Raw genomic sequence first — 16558 nt, forward strand, 5'->3', positions numbered from 1 at the left:
AGCAGTGTTGAAGATGTGTTGTTTGTCAATGTTGAAAGCCCATTGAGGTATTGTTGAAATGTGTAGTTTGTCAATGTTGAAAGCCCATTGAAGCATTGTTGAAGCTCAAAATTGAAAGCCCATTGAGGTATTGTTGAAATGTGTTGTTTGTCAATGTTGACAGCCCATTGAAGCATTGTTGCAAATGTGTTGAGCCTGAAAATTGAAAGCCCATTGAGGTATTGTTGAAATGTGTTGTTTGTCAATGTTGACAGCCCATTGAAGCATTGTTGCAGATGTGTTGAGCCTCAAAATTGAAAGCCCATGGAGGTATTGTTGAAATGTGTAGTTCGTCAATATTGAAAGCCCATGGAAGCATTGTTGCAGATCTGTTGAACATCAACACAAATTACGTTGAAAGCCCTTTATGCCCCACTGGGTATTTAGCAGTTTAAACCTGCACTTACCTTAAAATACTGCTGAGCTATGTTGCATATAATTACCTTTGATGTCACGGTGGCATGTCTGCTGTGAGAGGATAAGGATAAAATTTAAATACAGGCATTTTGTAGCAGACCTCTGTCACCCTGGGCTCAAAAGCATGCTCCTAGATTGCCTGTAATAAACCATATTGTAAAACTGCTAGCAGTACTGTTATGCCACTTTTTTCAATTGTCAGAGTGAATGGTCCTCCGAAAAATCAAGAGTGCTGAACTGATGCAGACAAAAACCATTTTTCTAGGTGAACTGTTTATTTGTAACCAAACATCTCTGTAAATGTACACCCCTTTGTAGTTTGAGATCAGAAACTTCTTAATAACTATCGCACAGTACAAACTTCCTGCAGCTTGACACCATAACAAAATTGAATACTGAAGATGTAGTCAGTGTGGCTCTCAAGTAAAACACATTTCCCAAAAGAAATAAATTTTAAAAAATAAATGCCTAAATAAATAAATGTACAAGCAGACTGACATGACTGTAAATAAGAACACTCAAAAAAGGTGCTTGCTTTCTCTATTAGGTAGCCAGTGGTACTATAACCATGGCACAATTTGCTTGTGCCCACAGCACTCAACTGAGACCTGATATGCAGGGTGGTTATCTTTAAGTTTCATGGAACTTATTGAAGACTGACTGTTGCAGCTAACATAATTCTAGATACAGAGTGCCAAACATTACTTGCATGAGAAACAAGACACCATAGTCAGCTGATTAACAAAAACTCAGTTCCTAATAAAGTTTTTACGAATTGTAGCCGGTAATTTTACAAGGTGTATGCACTTAGAATAAATTTCCAGAATGACACTAGTAACGAGACACATGCCATCAAACTGGCTGTAGAAATGCACTGCTATGCATCGAAGTACAAAAGTAACCGGAATGCCCTTGTATTTCTCTCACATTTATGGAAAAATATCGAAACTGGTGTCATCCTGGAAATTAATTTCAAGTGAATGTCTTGCAAACTCACTGGCTACAATTTGCAAACTGAAATATGTGCTGTGATGTTATAAGTGAATTAATAAATTTATGACAATCAGTTTAATGTTTCCATTTCTTGTGCTAGTAATGTCCACCTCTGAATAATCCAGTTCAAGAACAAGAATTATGCTACCTGGCAGACAACTTAAATATCTGTAAAACTGAAAAAGGATCACTGTACAATCCTTATTTGTTGGTTGAATGGTGTGTGCCAATTTCAGTAAACCTTACATGCTTTTGAAACATGGCAATCACAATAAGTGATGCCTATGGGAGCAGTTTATTATGCCGCATTGCTGTTGCATGACCCAGTTGTGTTTTCTGCCATAACGTTGCTGCGCAGGTAATTCCATATCAAGCGACTTATTCATATTGACTGCTTCAGATTTTCATATGAAACAAAGACAGCTATTAGTGATGTGCTGGAATACAGCAAAGTTACTCCTTGTGCGAGTTCCATTTCAATTTTATTCGCTGCCACAAAAAATAACGAAAGAATTCAGAAGATATGGTTTTATGCAAACATGAAAGGCACATCATTGCCATTACTGGAGATGTTTTGTTGCATATTAAATTTAACCCTTTACTGCACCTTGTTGCATTTACGCAACATTCTGATGAACGGCGTTAGAAACCGAAGCAAAGTCAGTTTCGAGCTTCCTGTACATGTTGTTGCATATCCGCAACATTGGTCTCTAAAACGCGGCACTTTGTGCTGCAATCTGTGCTAATTCTTTGCATCTTCTACCAAAACAAACGTGGCGGAGGCTGGGCGCGCCCAGGAGCAGTGATATAGGTAAGTTTTGCAAATTGTAAATGTATTTCTCCATAAGACAAAGCGCAAAAAAAAATTGTTACGCTATGCTCCACATCCTTCTGACTCTGCAGGTTCAAAAAAATATTGTAATTTCGGAATAGTTTGTTCCTGGCGACAGAACGTTGCTATGTTGCACAAATGCAACAACGTGTACACGGTTTATTTTCTTCGGAATAATGAAATGGCTTCGAAATGCTGGTATGGCCTAGAAATTCCTCCTGATAGTGAAGGCAGTGACTATTCAATTAGTCGCGACAGCCACGAGTGTAAGTCCGTTTCGATTCAATATGTGGATAAGATGTTCTCTGGTCAAATTTCCTTTTTTCTTTTCAAAAGTACGCTGTGCCTCCGCACGTTGCCGTGTCACGTCGTCACGGGCACAGCTTTACGTCTGTGCTTCGATGTTCTACATTTTGTCAATACCCCAAAAACACTGCATTGTTTCCTGGCTGAAAGGGAATCTGCATGACGTACTGCACGAAGTGTGGGAACCACAGGTGCTGCACAAACATGTACAAGTGCTTCTTTTTGTTCCACACTAAATCATAGGTGCACCAATGATTGTCTTGTGCAAATAAGCATCTGAGTATGAATCGCACTAAATCTATCTTTTACTTTCAACTTCTTCTTTATTGGCACATTGTTGCAAATATGCAACATACCCTTTTTCTGCTAATTTAAACCACAAACATTCGCTAAAGTAAGTTTCCATGGGAGTACAGGTACTATTATGCTTCCCTACAACGCCATGAATAATATTTTGAGGAAACGAAAAATTGTGCAGTAAGGGGTTAAGCCGACTTATACCTATTAATTTTACTCATGTATTTTAGATAGCAATAAACCATTTTTACAAAGTTATGTAAAATGCCGTTCTTACTGAACTCTGGAAATGGCACAGATGCACTTGCAGGTATGCAATTCCATGCCGAATCGACAAGCATTTTTTTCACACCGCACATAAATCTGAAACATTGCCATATGTTTACTAGAGTTCAAAGCTTGTTACCCACTTTTATTTATTTCTGCCAGATATTTTGTAGCATTTTAGGTGACAGTTTCGTTTTCCTGTTCAGCTGAGCTAGAGGCATCAAATGTCCTCTAGCTTTTCATTTTTTTTTCAAACGCTTCAAATACCTTTTTTTTCAAATGCACATTGTATTGATCGAGGCCTTCAAATGGTGTGCGTGGAAATATGGTGAAGTGATGCAACTGCCAAAATAGCCAATTTTTCAAATATTTGCATACTTCAATTGCTTTTGGCACCGGCAAAAATGAGTCAAATTGCAATCCGTTAGTTTTTTTTTCGTAAGAAAAAATTCACAGGACAGAAATTAAATACAGAATGGTAGCCCAAGTGACATAGTATAGCAGAAAAATATATGAAGCTCTGAAGGTTCAGCTGATCGCCTGTAAAAAAAAAATTCTAATCTTTTGCAAGAAGCTTCATGTTCAAGGAAAAAACAGCCTTCGTAGTTGGCGAAAAAATGTGATGCTCTACATGTCTGCTATGCATGTGTGAAGTTAAAAAAGTCATTTTTAAAAGCGAGAAATTCCTTTTTGAAATTTTGTCAGCACCGACTTTTCTCTGATGTGCGCACAGCTTGCTGGCCGGGAATGCAGACGACAAAGCTGGCTTCGTATGCACAGATGACAGATAAGCGGTGTTAGGGTCTGCATTTTATTGCTAAGGGACACATGCTCTAATGCAACGAGGCTTGTGTTTGGTGTGGGCCAGGTAAACCATACAGCCATTGCACATAAAATATCAATACGAGGTCTGTTAGAAGAGTATCCGACCTTTGGCTGAAGAAAAAAAACTGGCATAACTGAAGTGTTGGAAACCTAATCACCCTCAAAGTAGTCTCCTTGGTAATCCAGCCACTTCTCCCAGCGGTGCTGCCGTTGTTAGAAGCATTCCGAGAAGGCTTCTTTCCAAATGGACTTTAGCTCAGCTGTCGTTGCAGCCATAATGTCTTCTCTTGTCTGAAATCATGCTTGTTTCAATGGCCCCTTGATTTTGGGAAATGGCCAGAAGTTGCAGGCCGCCATATCAGGAGAGCAAGGAGCCTGTCGAACTACAGGAGTCTGGTTTTTCGCCAAAAAAGTCTGAATCAAGTGTGAGAAAAACATTGTCTTGAAAGATGTGCCAATTTCCTGTTGACAACTTCGGTATCTTGCTCCATACAGCATCACATAGGCCATGGAGGACATCCCTGTAGTAGTCTTTAGTGATTGTTTGACCCTGTGGTGTGTATCCGTGGTGTACCGCACTGCGGGAGTCAAAGAAAGCAGTCAGCAACACTTTGACGTTGCTGCACACTTAGCAGTCTTCGGTTGGTGACGTGGAATGCTTCCACTGTAACGACTGGGATTTGGTTTCCAGGTCGTAAACATACACCCAAGACTTGTCACAAGTGATTATGGTGTTCATGAAGTTGGGGTCACTGTTTGTGGAATCCAGCATGTCTGCGAGACTTCAACACAAAGTTGCTTTTGCTCCACCATGAGCAGCTTGTGAACGAATTTTGCCGCAACTCTCTTCATGGCCAAATCTTCGGTGATAATGGAATGTGGATAAAATGTGCTGATGCCCACCTCTTCCGCAATTTCTTGGATAGTTACACGACGGTCCCGCATCACCACGGGGTTCACTTCGGCAATGACCTGGTCATTTCGGCATGTTGATGGCCGACTGGAGCGTGGCTCGCTCTCCACCGATGTGTGGCCGTCTTTAAACTGGTTGTACCACTCCATAATCTGTGTGCTGCTCATAGCACAGTCACCGAAAGCACTCTGAATCTTCCAGATGGTTTCCACTTGGCTGTCGCCCAGTTTCTGTCAAAATTTGATGCAGTAGCACTGCTCCAGTCGCTCTGCCATTTTCCTTGCGATAAAAAACCGACGAGAGCACCGTACTACCTCATTCAAACGCTGCGTCCCAGCAATTCACGCTATTGGCAGGTGGGAAAAAATTCATGCATGCGCACAAAGGTTCAAGGGCGGCTGATGAAAACGTGCTTGTTTCATATTCATCAGGTGTTCGCAAAAAAAGGTCGAATACTTTCCTAACAGACCTCGTACGTAATAAATATGTGAGGGAATCCTGCAGTGCTAAGAGTTATGTTTCATGCAGTTTAGAAAAAGAAATATCAGCTATTATGTAGACAGTAAATCTATAAAGAGCACTGATATTGTTCATACAAAGCATCCTAAAGGGCATGTCGCATTGCAATGCAACATAGAGGGAGCAGGACACTTTGTGCCCTGCTCCCTGAAGCCCAATGATGATGCAAGTAGAAAACACCTTCATAATTAAGACTGAAAACCTACATGAGTATGAACAAATTCTTGTGGTGTTGTTTGCTACCACTGTTTCAGAGCTGGAACATGCTCATCTATAAAAGTCATATGTGCCATGTTCAGTCTGATGTGGTCAGACACCATTGGCGACCACTTTTTGCGTTCATGTTAAAAAAATACGAGCTGAGACTGCAGCAGCAGCGCTTGACGTCACCTGCCTTCGTAATGATAAAAAAGGCAAGTCAGTTTGTTGAGTAGTTCTTGTGGCTAATATATTAACAACCTTTCCTTGCTAGATGACATGGATTCATATATTCATGCTATATTTATGCTGTATGTGTGATCCACAAAGGAACATTATAAAAAATACCTTATCGCACTTAAAGAATAATCACTTTTTGTTTCATGTCACATGCATAGCAGACATGTACGGCTGTGTAATGATGGGTGACATACTTTTGTGCCAACCACCAAAGCTAATTTTTTACCTTCAACACGAAGCTTGCAAAAAATTTCAACGTTACAGTTTTTTTTAGCTGATCAACTGAACCTCCAAGGCTTGAAATATTTTGCTGCTATCCCAAGTCAAGCAGTCTGATTTTATATTCATTTTGTGCCTTCTGTATTTCCCTACGTTAGAAGAAAATTCAAACTGCAAATTTTGGCAGTCACACCACTTCAGTCTCTTGACATGAACACCACCTGAATATCTGGATCATACAATTTCCCTTTCAGAAGAAACGTGTATCAGTGGCTTCTAGCTTAGCTGGGCAAGAACAATAAATTTTTGCCAAAATTCAAAAAAATTTTTGTGAAGGAAAATAAATGGGGAGCAAGAGTTCGGAGCTTCAACTATATCTGTGATGGCCAAAAAAACGCTGGTTGGTTGCCCTGGAATTACTTCAGAGTATGTATGAAAGCAAATTTTCTCAAAAATTTTCTCGTTGTACCTACTCAAAATCAAGCAAACTTGAAATGGTTTGCCATAATGGAACAGTTCTTGAGAAAATTGTTGGGTGGTTTGGCATGAAATGACTTAAGCTACTTAAAAAATATATTAATAAGGAAACACTATCCTTACTGGAACCATATCAAAAACTAACATAAAAATGTAGTGAACTATAACAAAGCACAGCACTTGTATTCTGGATTGAGCAATCCAATGTGGGCTTCTCAGGAGACTAGCATAATTAACATAAATAAAATTAACATAAAAATGTCAAGGCATAGGAAGGCACAACATTTGTATGCTCATTTGAGAAATCCAAATTGGGCCCTTCAGGAGACTAACATAAAACATAAAAATGTCGAGAGTTACAAAAGCACAACACTTGTGTTTTGGTTTGAGCTGTCCAACTTGGGCTCTTCAGAGGTGAAGGGGCAGGGGCAGTTGCTTCAGGGGCAAGGTCCCATGCGAGAAGCGAGGCCAGAGTTCTTTACATAGGGCATGTTGGTACCAGGAAATTTGCGACACGTGAAGCCTGCAAAAACAAGCCAGAATAAGTTTTAAAAAGCAACTTCCACATGCAAAAGAATGGCATGCAATATGCCCTTGTTACAATGAAATTGATTTATGTATTTGTGTTGCTTTATTCCAATTTTCCATGGGTACAGCTTTACAGCATGACCATTTAAATTTATTTAGTGTGGCACAGGACTCCACTAAGTGTCAAATGCAGGAAAGGGCAAAGAGGAACAAAACACTGTAGCAATATAACTTTATGAATATCTTCAATGTCAAAGATGTGAACTTTGCTTGCTGATAAACAAAATGGTGAAAAAAATTCATGTCGTTCATAAATAAACCTGAACTGACAACTAAAATTATTTCTTGTAAGTTTCATAATTAAAATGTGCAGTACTTCACTGTGCTTTTCCATGCTCCAAATACAATAGTGTCATGTCACTATAATTGAGTGTAGCTTCATTTGATGTTAGGTTTCCCGAGTTCACATGCAATCGGAACGTACTTCTCGCCTTACAATGACTTAGGACTTTCCACATTAAAGAAGACACTGCTTACAGCGAAGTATGTTTTCTTCCTCAACGACTGAATTACTGTTATAATGAGGATTCCGTGTAGTTGTGCGCCAAACTGCTTAGCATGACACATGCAGAATGTGACAGATACGAAGAAATGCTGTCTTTTAAGAGCCATATGCCATAGGACTGACTTCTTTAACCCTTTTAGGGTTCACTGCCATACATCTGTCACTGTGATGGAACGTTCTGAAAAAATTTGCCTTTTCAGAACAAAGTGTTGCCTAGCCTCCCACTGGAGGTGCTGCAACCTTCTGAGACTTCTAGAAAATATTCTTATAGTGCTGTCGCTCCTTGGGTTTCTCCCAAACTGATTTTTCACTTAGCTCCTTGGTGTCTGTCATTGCACTAATTTGGGAGTGCTGCCACAAGTTTCCATAAGTTTCATTACAGAAAAAATTATGCTGCTTTATCCTGCATAAAACAATAAAACATGTAAAACTGCAAATACTGAAATGGTATTGCCACTTTATTGTTATTTTAAAAAATTATTTACCAGTTTATTTTCTCGGAAAGTCGCCCTGAAGAACTTAAATCTGCAATAACAATATTAAGGATGCGCGAAAAGTGATTTTTGAGACTGAACCGAATAATGCCAGAAGCAAATCAAATATTGGATAGCTTCTGAATAATGAACAGCTGATATCACAATTAATGTAAGATGAGGTTCACATACTAGTATTCTTAAAGTTAGCAAGTTTCTGTCATTGTTATGTTATGAAGAGCTGTTTATTAAAGGCACAAATGGAGCAGCAAAAAGTTTCTTCACATGCACAGGACTCTTCAGTATGCATGAATGATTGCTGTACAGCCTCTAAAGTACAGCTACTTTAGTAACGTAGCCTGGTCTGCTATTCTTACAAGTTCTTACGTTTTACGTCTATACTATGTTATTGGAGGTGAAAATTTACCGTACTTTGGCTCAAATCTCATGTTTTATTGGTGTTTCGAAATATTAGAATAATACTCACATTTACAAATAGTGACCATTCAAAGACTAAATTGAATAGGACACTATTCAAGTCGAAAGTTTTGAGTATGTGCACACTACAAAAGATATATAACTCCTAAATTAGAGGCATATTTCTCCCCAAAATGTGATCCTCAACGGGCTAAACAAGAGCGACAGAAAAGCCCATTAATCTTTTTGATAAATTTAAGCCCATAATCTACTTGGCAATGGTTCATAACCATGTTAACAGGTAGGTGAAGTAAGGAAGCAGGAAACAATTCTAACAATTTCAGAATGGGAGTAGTGGACATGTCCGATGGTCTGTAAGAAGCTTTATACATTAGGCCCCAAGAGCCTATTCTCCATTTATTGAAGTATATGAGGAAAAGCCACATAAATATTTTTTTTCTTATCTTAGAATACAAAGTGATACAGTGCATGTTAATAAATACGAGTCATAGGTTAGGTGCTTAGAATAAGTAAGCATCCACTAAACATAGTACTGTTGACTGTGAAGCTGGCAACTCGGTCCCTGTTGTTTCTTTGATTGAAACTACCAAAAGAAAATTGCCACAACACTCAGGTTCCCTCCGCTGAAAGGTTGCTGTCTCGGATCACATGGACCTGCTTCAAGATAGGAGCAACTTTGATTTGATGTGGTCTGTTAAAATTGGTGAAACTACTGTTTCACATCTCAGAACATGGAGAGCTGTTTTGTTTTGATTTCTGCAATTTGGTGAACGTGCTCCTGCTCGAGCTGAGCAGTAACCACACTTGAGCATAGCTTCTCCGCAATTCGTGTATTAACACTTTCAGGCTACTTAACCATGTCCTCCATGCCAACAGATTTGGAGCGTGCTTCACAGACAACTATTCCTTGCAATGACAGCCAAGGAGCACTGCTAATGCACAAATGCAGCTCATTTTATTTGGTGGAGATGCTAAAAACTTTCGGCAGTGAAGGCAGCTTTTAAATTTGGAAGCATTTGAGTATGGCGGCATTAGGCACTCAAGATCATATGAACAGTCATTCCAAATGGTAGGCTATTGTAGCACACAACTGCACACACAGGCTACATGAAAGTCGTTTGTTATGCCAATGGCAAGTTCATAAATTTAGAAAAGAAATGTGAATGTAAAAATGCAACCGGAAAGGGTATATGGTACTTGCCTATAACAGCACTGACCCTGATGGGGTCAAGAGCCTCTGTTGCCCCTTGGTGTTATTTCCAAAGCCCAAATGGCCCATGAGCTCCTCCTCTGTGAACACATGGTGAAGCAAGGCCCTTGCAAACTTTCCTGGTCCACCATGGCAGGCCATGGTAAGCTGGGCCAGGATAACCTTCTCAATGTGCACTCTTACAGCGTATGTGAACCTGCATGTTTAAGTAAATGTTAGCAAAACAGTTTTAAGCCTTTCAAGTACATTCACACAACAGCCCTACTGCAAATCAATTACAAAAGTACCTGTTGCAAATCTAAAATGCTAAACTTGACTTCTTACAAGCTTCTGATGCTGTCTGGATGCCCCATGTTTCAGAAAAACAATCCAGCACAAACAAGAAAAATAAACCAACGTATCCAAACATTAGTACTTGAAAAAGGGGAGCACCAGCGAAACACAAATGACATGCACACAAGGAAACGGCATTAGACATGGACGGACATTGGGACTGACCAGCGTTCGTCCCTGTCTAACGCCTTTTCCATGTGTGCGCGTCCTTTGTTTTGCTGGTACCCCCCTTTTTCAAGTTCATCATGCACCAACTGGCCCAAGAGCTTGCGCTAATGCACATCTAGTACTATTTATTGTGATTACCATTCTTGGGATACTTCATATTTTCAGGTGTTTGTCTCGATTGTCCCATCCATTTGTGTGAATATGTAGCCATGGTCTAATGGGGAGATTGGGCTGCTATGTTGAGGGAAGAGTTCAATACCAACCGTTGGAACAGCTTGGGTGACTGGGTATGTGACCCTGGGCATATGCCATTTTTCAATTAATCTCTTTCACGCTATCTTGAGCAGATGCTGCTGCTTGTGTTGGCAAGCAGCATTAGAAGCTCGAAGTGGGACATGATTGTCGATCATTACTAAGATTACCACTACACATCACGTTCGCTTGCTGTGCTCCAGAAGTAATGCGAGATTCCACTCCACTGTATGAAATGTACATAAGCCGTAAGGACAGTAAATTAAATTAAACCTCAATTAAATTAATCTACTCGCAAAGCACAGGCTGCACAAGATCACGGAGTGAACTCAGAAGTTTGTGGACAGTCAGTTGATGTCCATGTCAAGGACCTCTAGGGAGACTCAGTCATTTCCTCGATGTGCATCATCGTGCCATCACACATTGTATTACAATTCTGTCTCATACCACTAATAGTCATCACGTATCACAGAATTCAAAATATAAATAGACACTTATATCTACTGTTTATTTATTCTTTACGGAAAATACTTTGAGCATGAGTTTTTGCAGAGATCATGAATTCTACTGCTTAAAGGAGCACTAAAGTAAAATTAAATTAATTAAATTTTGGCGTTTTAAGTGCCAAAACGACAATCTGATGTTTAAGCTTGTTTCACATGCAAGCGATTCAGCGAATGGAGCGAACAGCGACGCGGCGCTGCAAAGCTTATCGCAAAGTTTCGTTTCATATGCATTGCCGCCGCGCATTTTCCGCTGCTGCGAATAGCAATGTTGCTGGCATAAAACACAGGACTTTCAGCCAGTTTCGGTAGTTTGCGACTACCAACATAAATATAGCTTTGTCTCTGCCTCTCAAATTTTTATTTTATAAATACATATCCTGCGCTTAGCAATTTAACAATTCGTTGAAAAGCTCTCTTGGCATGTTGCCTGTACGTGTACCAAGTAAATAAACATCATCCTATGCGCAGGCTTTCCAGCACTAATCCTCCGCTGGTCACGTGTCGAGGTGGGTCGTTCGGAAGCAGTGCTGCCGCTCTGCCGCTGCGATGAAATTCCAACTTGCCCGAACCTTGCCGCTCCCACCGTTGAAACTGATTTCTGCGGCGCGGCGGCAGGATTTGCAAGCATTTTCGCTTGCATGTGAAACAGGCTTTAAGCACGCCATAGTGGGGAACTCTGGATTAATTTTTACCAAATCAGGCTGCAAGGTACATGGGCAGTTTTGTATTTCACCTCCATCAAAATGTGGTTGTTTGATCATGTGACCTCGTGCTTAGCGGCGCTGTGCCAACACCCCTAAGCAACTATGGCAAGAAAGCACTAAAGAGAAAAATTATTTTAGATGTATCTGTAAATGACCTTCCTACAATTCAAGAGATTCACTCGTACCATGACAAGAGGGTGAGTAAATTGTAAAAGCAGCAAGAGGAAAGATTGGTGGCAGTGCTGCCTTGAAGTTACCACACCCGCTTGCTGTGACGTCATGGATTTTGATGATGTCTGTTCAGGTGCAGCAATTTTTTTTTACAAATAAAGATGTTCTTCATTGTATTCCAAAAACTTAAAATAAGAACCGTCAGGAACTTTTACTGAAACAATACAACCCAAGTTTGTAAAAATACTTGAAATCCATGATGTGACAATGAGATGTCAGCACGAAGATTTTGGGGCGATACTCAGAAAATTGAACGCTGAGCTTTATTTTCTCTAATAATCAAGCAATTACCAAGAAATTTACAGAAGTAGATATTTAAAGCGATGCTTTATTTTAAATTCATTTAAGGTGTCATTAGTGTCCCCTTAATACAAAACAAGGAATGCACTTAGCTGCGTAATAGGTTAACATGCATCACTGGTTCTCATTAAGGTAGGATTATCAGTATAGCAATGGGCATGCACTGGCTACTCCAGAGGGGAGCCCTGCCACTTCCCCTCAACCTCCCAATTTCCAATTTTTTTTTTATGAGCAGTGATGCAATTTCTGTATCCTAACGAGGCATAATGCCAAGGAGATTCATGCCATGCTGGCTACAGTATGTGGTGACCGGCACTTCACACCGTCCAGCTCGGCATCAATCTTTCTGGAATTTGGCCCTTGAAATGCAGAAAGCTTTGATCACTGCTCGTTCTTCAGCCAACTTTCTCAAAGGGTGCTGCTGCTCTGGTTTGATACCTCTAGCAGTGCACTGCTGCATGACATAGGTAAAACTCGGAAGATGTGCACTCACGTAGACCACTAATATCCACACTGTTTCTGAACACCCCTCCCATATCAGGCATATACCCTGAAGAAGGCACATTCTATCTTTAATATGTTCACAAGTGACACTGAAATTCACTCCCAGTCCCGGTGCAGTTGCAGTCTTTCAGCTGAGTGCTTAAAGGCACCATGTCTCCTAATGAAGGCACTCTGCACCAATTGATCACTGGAGCAAATGCCTTGCAGTTGCATCAGCAATGTTGTTTTTTCTGCTTCCTGCAATACATTTTCACGGCATCAAGGTATTTGATCATGGTGACGTTACAGAATGGATGGCCAAAGAATTCACCTTTAGCATTCCAGCTTGGGTGTCTCTCAGCTCATTTTGAATCTGAAAAAAGATGTCAGTATTAAAATGTGAAGCCACAATGCAGCAAAATCAACAATCAAAAGAGCTACATGGACCATTAGGCTGACATAAATAGACGGATACAAATGACTAGTCATTGAATACACTAAAGTGTGGCCGCTCTTGCCAATGGCAGTGTGAGCTTGTCAAATAATTTATTTCACATTCCTCTATTATTTTAAAAATTATTTCCATGCATCTACTGAACTGTTATGGCCACATATTAAAGGATGCTCCTTCATATAAAACCACAGTGTTGCATTCTTTTACTCCCCGTCTACCTGATGCTACTGAAGTTTTGCTTACTCTCAAAGAATTTCACAGAACTGCTCTTTCGACAATGCATTATTCCAAGCTTGTGGCAAAGCGTTGTCATTTAGTTCACAACTATGCGCTCCCCTTTCAATCTGTTCACTATTTAGTGCTCGGATTCAAAGCAAAAATAGCTTTTCGACATAACTAGCTACTTCTATGGTCACAAGAAACAATGCTAATTATTGATGTTTATGTTGCCGATAACGTATACATGCCGCCTCGAAACCCAGTGGGACGACAAAGCAGATATGCCAGGCATCTCGTTCCTCTACTGATCTTAAAATTTTGTTAAATCAATCACTTACTGAAGTGCGAAAAGCTGCAATTTCACGAAATTACGTTATTTTGAATGTTGTAGGACCTGGAGTGACATGAAATCTGCCTTTCCGTGAATGCTAAGAGCGCCTACGCGAAGCCGTTTGGGGCGAAGCCCTCGATGGCGTCGAACGAAGATGAAAAAAGAAAGCTGAATGCGCGCGAACTGGTGGAAAACAAAACACACGCGGTTAGCAAGGCGTATAACTCGATGATTTCGCAGCACTCTGTGGCATCCCCCTCTATTGTATCTCACGTATCGCATAGAATCACATGTACACCCTTCAAATTCTTTATTATTATTGCGCGACAGCCTCCTCTGTGTTTTCCGATCGCGCGAACATCGGCCGCACGGCGTGTCAGATAGCAGCCTAGTCACTCGTTCCTGAAGGGAATTCAGCGCAACAGAATACACTTTCGCCGATCCCACCGCCCCACGCCGCTACAAGCTCGCTCCCACGTCTTGTACTAGCGTGGCGCAAACGAAATATCTTCCGATTACAGTACAGATCGGATGGTTTCACGTCGCATTGTTTTGCGCTCATTAATAAGGCTAACTCAATCGGTGCTCGAATACCGTATCAGAAATCATGGCGTACAACATGCCCTGTTTTAGCTGGCACCACATAGCTGCCTTACGTCACCACAAGCGGAGTGTAAAGTTAAACCAGGACAAAGCTCCATGTTATATACCACGAATCTAGTGCGGTACAACCAATTCTGGCAACGGAAGGATAGTGCTAGGAATGAAAACTAGAAAAGAGGCGCACGGAAAACACGCACAGGCGCTGAAATTCCCCTTCGTCCGCGCCGCAGGCGCGGACGAACAAGGGGAATTCGAAACACTAACTCACCTTTGATGTCGCTGAGTCGGAGGCGATCATGGCGATCTTCGAGGCAACAAGCCCATAAAAAGCGAGCAACACGCAGGAACATTCCAAAGATGTCACAGCGAAGCACACAAAGAACGCAGAAACCGCAGGAAGTTTTCACACAACCGGCATGCACGATCACGCCGGAATGCTACAAGCCTCAACAGCGCAAACGCGCAATCATACATGTACACTCATACAAATACACGCTTATATTATCATAAATTGTACCATTTGATAACAAATTCTGTGATTTCATGTTATTACAGAAAAATTGTAGCGCTTTGGAAGTGTATAAAAGTTTTTTGCTTCACTTCTTTGATGAACTACTTTCTTTGGCGCAGTAACGCAGTGCACCGGCCGGAGCAAATGGCATGCGCGGGAAAAGGCGCCAAATTCAAACGTCGCAAACGCCGTGCTAATGTTTCCGCGCACAGTTTTCGTCGTTTGTATTTAAAAAAAAAAAGTAATGCGTGCCGCAACCATGCGAACTGAACTATTGACCACAAAAGTACAGAAACGTCGCTGTTTGTGCTTCTTATTTCGACGTCATGGCAAACTGCAGGCGGTCTGTCGTCCCATTCTTTAAACATTTGTGCGTGTGCTTCTGCGCTGTGCGAGTTGTCACCGAGAACGTATAGCAGCGCAGGTTGTGCTTGGTGGCCGAGCAGATTCCCAACACATTCGCCAGCACCCCGTCTTGGTCACAGAGAAGAATTTGGCCTCCATGTGAAATATGAGCACCATGTTGCACATATCCGCCAAGCTTTTCGTTTCGTTCTGTAGCGCGCTAACGGGTAACATCTAAGCTAAATTACTCTGTAAAAACGATGTTCACTCCTTTCTCCGCCGCACCCGCCGTGGTGGCATAGCGGCTGAGGTGTTGCGCTACTAACCCGAGTGCTTGGAATCTAATGCCGGCGGCGGCGGCTGCATTTCGATGGGGCTGAAATGCAAAAACGCCCGCGTACTGTGCGTTTAACCTGCACCAAATTTGGTGCAGGTTAAAGAACCCCAGATGGTCAAAATAAATATGGAGTTTCCTACTACGGTGCGGCTCATAATCAAAGCGTGGTTTTGGCCCGTCAAACCCCAGACTTGAATTTTGTTAACGTTCCCCGCCACCTTGACCATATTTAACATGGAGGCATGCAATGCCGTTTCCTAACACTCAGCCAGGGCACTGGCCCCTTATAATGGACGCCGATAGAAATGCAGGATGCGTCCAATCATCGGTTGTTTATCACTGCTTGTAGCGACGTTTGTCTTCTCAAACTATATATATATATATATATATATATATATATATGCAGGGTGTTTCTGCTAACTTTAGGCCGAGTGTAAACTCTATGCCCTCTATGACGACGCGACTAAATGCATGTTGCTCCCTTTGGTATGTAGCGTGTCGCGCTATTTCTATATATTGCTTAATCGGCTAATTAGTCAAGGATAATTAACCAACTTCTGAAGCAAGGAAGTTGCGAAGAAATTCCAATTAGAAAGTTGCAGAGCAGTTGGCAACACGTCCGAATAAACAGTTTCTGTCTTTTTATCTGTTAAGTATTAGTGTTTTCCAGCTTACTGCGGATGCTCGCAAAATACAAAAAGCACCACGTGACATGCCCGCCTGCGAGTCGTGATTGCACGGCTCCTAAGCCTTCTGCGCACAAACGAAAACATACCATTTAACCGGTGTGAACACCCGTCTGCTTATCGCCATCATGAACCGCAGCGAGGGAAGCACGTCGCTGGCGATCAATACCACAGCCAACGCCTTCGTCACTGCCCTGTCGCCTTTTAAGCGGCAACACACCCTGCTCGATGGTATGCTCGTTTGGGAGCGCTGCACGCACGGCGCGCAAGCGGGTATGTCAGGTGATATTTTTTGTATTTCTCGGGCATCCGCAGTAAGCTGAAAAACACTAACACTTA

At 41.4% G+C, this 16558-nt stretch overlaps 1 protein-coding gene and 1 long non-coding RNA gene across 4 annotated transcripts in view; both read right to left on the minus strand.

The window, feature by feature from the left end:
- LOC139056980 (uncharacterized) overlaps positions 1–16558 on the minus strand; it is a 227560-nt gene that overhangs the window by 203106 nt on the left and 7896 nt on the right. The window lies entirely within an intron of this gene.
- On the minus strand, positions 6700–14747 carry LOC139057628 (uncharacterized). 2 transcript variants are annotated; one of them, XR_011512945.1, is made up of 4 exons: positions 14609–14747; positions 13065–13106; positions 9764–9952; positions 6700–7065 (listed from the first exon to the last, which is right to left on the minus strand). It is a non-coding gene; the product is annotated as an uncharacterized lncRNA (long non-coding RNA). The 2 variants fall into 2 exon arrangements; XR_011512944.1 differs by having other exon boundaries at positions 9748–9952.

This window comes from Dermacentor albipictus, chromosome 3, assembly GCF_038994185.2.
Source record: "Dermacentor albipictus isolate Rhodes 1998 colony chromosome 3, USDA_Dalb.pri_finalv2, whole genome shotgun sequence".
Classification (NCBI taxonomy): domain Eukaryota; kingdom Metazoa; phylum Arthropoda; class Arachnida; order Ixodida; family Ixodidae; genus Dermacentor; species Dermacentor albipictus.